Here is a 5,795-nt window from a genome sequence, read left to right as displayed (position 1 = left end):
TCAAAACAGAAACAAAAATATCATCCCTGGTTAAAATTGGGCAGACTTAAAAATAAAGTGGTAGTTTAAGTACTTTAAGTAGATTTTCAGAATAGTATTGTCTTTAAATAATAATAACCAAAATTTCAACATAAAGTGCAGTTTTTCTTCTTAAAAAATAAGTCAGAAACATAAAAGGTAATTTGACCAACTTAATCTTTAAACTCTGAGTAACATTAGCCAAAATTATTTTGTACATTAGGCTAAAACAGTGTGATCATTGAACATTTTGTAATTAGATGTATTTAGAATTACTAACGGTCACGGAAGTCCAATGATCCCCAGTAAGAGCCACAAAGTCCGCTTTCTGTAATGCATCTAATTTTGCTTGCTTTTCAGTGTGCACAAAACCATGCTTTTATCAAGGCTTCGGGTAGTCGAAATGATCAGTCGTAGGAACGCGCTTTATTCCGACTCTAACATTTTTGTAGCTGTGATGTGTGCATCAGTGTAATGGATGTACCAGGAAATCATGCATTGACAAAAGTTCCCGTTTGCTTGGAATTGAAAGTGTGATTAAATGCGTTATTTTTTTAACGCGTTATGGAGTACATGCATCGAAGCTTCTCAGCTGTGCTTGTGCTAAGAAAGGGAAACATTTTAAAAATAACGTAACATGATTCTCGTTAACCTAATATTTTTCATACGTCCCAAACCAAGGAGATGCGAAGGTAAAATGAATCGGTAGCGGCATACATAGTCAGTACATCCCTCTCGAATCGAACCTCGGCATTAGAGGCTTAAGACTCTACAATTAGCCACAGCGTGTGGCTTGTCTATGCTAGAGTATGTATGTAGATCGGGTATATATATACATTTATATATATATACCCGTATCGCAGTGGAGAAGTAGAAGTTATGAAAAAGGGAACATTTTAAAAATAACGTAACATGATTGTCAATATACAGTAATTGTTTTGTGAGTGTTATTGAATGTTGCTGTCATCAAGGATTTGATTATCATTATTTGTTTCAATCAGGTCGTATTTGTACGATGTGTTGTGTTCAAGTTACATTCCGTGTTTGTCAATCGTTGTAAAGATAAGAGGTTTCATTCATCGATTAGTTTCTTACTGCATCAATAAACAGCTTTTCTTCCTCTTTATCTGAGACGTGCAACACTGCATGCACGGGTTTGTTTTTTTACACTGTCTTCCTTTAGCAGGACATTCACTTTTTCCACCGTGTGCTTTGTTTCGCAGTAGCTGCACTTATGAATATGATTCTATGTATCAGACGCTTCATATTTTTTTGCTGCCTTCTCAATTGTGTAATTCGGTTTTTGTTCAGCACTCTTTGGAACTGTTGCTTTTGTCTGTGCACGCGCCAGTTCACGTGAGCCGCTTGGTGTTCTTGCATCGAAGGTTCCCAGCTGTGCTGGTGCCATCTCGTGTAATGTCAGCTAAGACCCGGCACTTAAAAGTTTCTCTCGCAGTGTTGCTGAGTTTGTGCCAAACACCACCCTGACCATCTCATCTTCCTCTGCATAAGCACAGTCCTTCACACGTGAATATTTACCGGCAGTGTTTGTATTGGATTGCCGCTGATGGACGGCCTTATATGGGCAGGCACTAAATTACAAACGCTAGTGGCAGCCTGTCTATGAACTTAATTTAATATAAACTTACGGTTCACGCCGTGCTTTGTTTCCGCAGTAGCTGTACTTATGAATATGCTTGTATGCATCATTTGCTTCATAATGTTTTTCTGCCTTCTCAATTGTGAAATGGCGTTTTGTGCTCATCGCTGTTTGGAGTTCTTCCTTGTTCTCTACATACTTACGTAGGAGGCGTGATGATGTCACATGAAACTCCGCCCCCTACGGCCATCTCCAACTCAACTCCATTACATTATATGTAGAAAAATAGGTTCCAGTTATGACCCTTACGCGTAGAATTTCGAAATGAAACCTGCCCAACTTTTGTAAGTAAGCTGTAAGGAATAAGCCTGCCAAATTTCAGCCTTCTACCTACACGGGAAGTTGGAGAATTAGTGATGAGTCAGTGAGTGAGTGAGTGAGTGAGTGAGGGCTTTGCCTTTTATTAGTATAGATTATGGACATTAATTTGTTGTTGATGGTCCTTTAAATTAATAATATATCAAACAATTATTATAAATGTGAAGTTGAATAAATCGGACTCTAGAGCTGCATGAATAAAAGGTAAAGTACCACTTCCAGTTAACGGAAATAACCCAAAAGTTGATAGAAATTAAGTTTTGTACCTAATTGTTGTATGCAAAATTTGGTTGACTGAAATGAAAGCATACTCAAGTTATCGTGTTTACATACACACACAATTCCAAAAATATTTTCGGACTCGGAGGTCTAAAACGTCAAGATTCATCAAAATCAAATCTTCAGCCGATTACAATACTTTCTCTATACTTCGTATACGAGAAAGTAAAAAGGAGGAAATTTTTGTATTTTTTTTTTTGTATCGACAAAATAGTAAAACAGCAGCTACCCCAGGTGTCTCCTAAAATGTCATACCAGAAATTCTCAGCAAGACGTCACAAGTGGCAAGTCAAAAATTCAGCAGAAATCTCAGTGTTTTAAACTTTCCAGTGAAACGAGCATAAAGTCAACGGTCAGCTAATCAGTAAAGGAAGCTCTGACCAGACAGTAAATGCCCAGTTGAGATCAATTTATCCCAACAGCACTGCAAAGACTCAAAGCTCTGCAAAATTAAAGTTTAAAGAATGGGAGAATCACATATTAACCTGATTATGAGGTCTGCATTTTTTCTCTTAAGGAACAGAGCACAAATTATATCCCTTATAATATCACAAGATTGTTTTTAGTGGTCTAGATTATCGTAATGGGCTTCTAACAGGACTACCCAAGAAATACGTCAATTATTTGTAATTAGTGCAGAAGGCAGTGGCCAAAATCTTTACTAGAAAAAGAAAATCTGAGCACATCTCACCGGTTTTAGCGTCGTTGCATTGGTTACCCGTATCATTCAGAACGGACTTTAAAATATTACTAACTAGCCAACCTGCGGCGTACCATATATACCAGTTTTTTAATGATTCTTAAGCACAGGGAGAAAATTAACATTTGAAAGATCGGTAACTTAATAAATCAGCAAGAAAAGCAACATTGTAACAATGCACGGAACGAACCAACACACAATCGTCCGTGGCTGAAAACTGGCGGACCGCCATCGCGCCTTCTCCTGCTAGACGGAGGGATAGTGGTGCACGGCGCTCAGGCGTGGAGGGTGGAACGGGAGGAGAGGAGGATGACGTCCATTCCGCTCCCTCCGTCATGCTAGTCTGCTGATTTCTCGTTCAGTATGCACTGCCCGCTCACGTGCCCACCTCCAACTCGTCACTTGAGTCGTTGTCGTCTTTGCACAGTCCAGATGCACCTGTGACTCGCGTAGACGTTTCATTGCTCTGTGCGTTTTTGGCTGCTTTTCTATATATAATCCACCAAGACACCCAACCACAGTAGTAGCGAGGTGGGAGAGGGCTGTGTACAAAGGGTAGGGACATAACCAGTGAGAGCATATGAGTCGCACTTAGTGGGAATTCCACGGTTTGCAGCCTGAATGGAATTCAATGTCTTACCCACGCCTCTCTGCGCCGGGTAGACACACGCTCAATCTCATGCATAATTATTTATTGAATGCTAAACACTTTTGGAAAGACACGGTTGTCTAAAACGGGTTGGTGTGAGAATACAACAGTAAGTGAATGAAAAGATGGAACTCTGGAGAGAGCAAAATACAACACAATAGTGAACCCGCATAACAAACGCGCATAATTATTTATTGATGGTTGAACACTTCTGGAAAGACACAGTTGTCTAAAAAGGGAGGGTTTGAGGATACAACAGAAAGTGAATGAAAAGATGGAACTCTGGAAAGAGCAACATATAATTGTCCGTGAGTGAAGAAGACGCAGGTTTGTCTCGGATGCAAATTGCTGTATGTAGCGTGTAAAACAATTTGCTATGGTGCACGCGGTCGTGCGTCGTAACCGAAAACTCGATTTTTAAAGACCGCTTACTTCATTGTGTTTTAACCTCAGTTGTAAAGGATTGTTTTAAGGATCCCACGGGATACCCCTCGCAAACCGTTTTACACGCTGCATATGGCGATTTACCTCCACGAGAAACATGCCTCTATGAACAGTCAACGTGGCTCGGAGGTACATGAGGCCTCTACGACAGAAGAATATAAATGACGCTGTTTTTTCTGTGTCGTCGCGTCCGAGTTGGTGGGCGTGGCTCTGTGAGTTGTCATCATATCCAATGATCTTGGAGTTGGTGGGCGTGGCTCCTTCCTGCGTGCGCCATAGGTGTCTCACTTGTCGGCGGCTTAGTGAATCCACACCCCTTCCGGCGTGCTTTCCATGGTTGTCTTGCCTTAGTGAATTATAGATAGATAGTGCCCCCAACACCCCAAGTTGTACCCTTAGATCTTCTAATGGTGGTCTGCTTATAATTTCAAGACTATAAGGGCATAGAATTATATTCTGCTGGGATCTGCATATCCGTACTAATCTTTTTACTACCTTCTGCTGTTTTTTTTTCCGTTTTTCTCTGTGCCACCACCACCCAATCAAATATCCATGCAGCCCCCTTGTATTAATAAACTGAAGGTGGGTATCCCAGCAATCCACAAGACCAGCATCATCAATGTCATCATATAGAGCCTGAAAACAAAGAGGACTGTTTTAAGAACATTTATGTTAGGTAGAATGCCCAGTGGCGGCTGGGTGGTCTTTGTGCCCTTGGAACTCCTGCAGGTTTTATTTTTTTCTCTGTCCCCCGAGCCATCTGACGTTACCTTTTTGCCTTTGTTACTTATTCCTTATCATTACCTAAACTTATTTGTTTTTCATTTCAAGTAACTTTCTTTTAGCTGTTTTGTAAAGCACTTTGAGCTACAATCTCCTATATGAAAATGTGCTATAAAAAGAAATGCGGTTGTTGTATGCGGCGTTCACAACTCGGAGATTTGTAGCTCACAGATTGGACGTGTCACCTTCCCACTCGGTGCATTCACGTCACACTATCGGGAGAAACGTGAGGATGCTCTCGATTTGTCTGCAAAACAAGCAATAAATGTTTCTGTGAAAATTAAGAGCAAACTAAACATATTCAATGCATGCTACAAAAATGGCATTTCTAATGGACTTGTGTTAGGTCTTTATTTATTTATTTTATACAACCGACTAACATAAAAGGTCAGTGTTACATTGCAAGTCTGAGAATTCAGGTCCCTTTGTTTCTTCCAAACTGTCTGACATGTCGCTTGAATTTCTCTGTCCAGTAGCACGTGAATGCAGCAATAGACAAAAAGGCAAGCGGACAATGGCGTCCAACTGCAATCAAGAGTCAGCCTCTGGTGAAGTGAAAACCTGCAGCCAATGCCTCTTACCATGGACTGGGGTGCAGCAGAGATACTGATTTACTACACTGGGACAACAACTTGAAGATTGTCACTATAAAGAATGAAATATCTGGATCTCCGGAAAAAAAAACAGTTTTCCAAAAAATTACACAACACACCTTCTGTTTAACACGTCGTTAATTCGTATTGTCTTCTGATATAAAAGTCACTGTACATGCATCACGTCTATCTGGGGCCTTAAACACACACAAACTCGCCATACCAAGCCCCATATTTTATGGTTTTCTTATCATGCTTCACACTTTAGGCCTCCACCAAAAGACACTTGTTGGCCAATTATAAGAAAACGGAGACTGAACCGGTCAAGCCAGCATGCAGGAACAGACAAAG

The sequence above is a fragment of the Polypterus senegalus genome, chromosome 6 (genome assembly GCF_016835505.1).
Source record: "Polypterus senegalus isolate Bchr_013 chromosome 6, ASM1683550v1, whole genome shotgun sequence".
NCBI lineage: Eukaryota > Metazoa > Chordata > Cladistia > Polypteriformes > Polypteridae > Polypterus > Polypterus senegalus.
The sequence above is the reverse complement of the archived record's forward strand: the minus strand, read 5'-3'. Positions refer to the sequence as shown.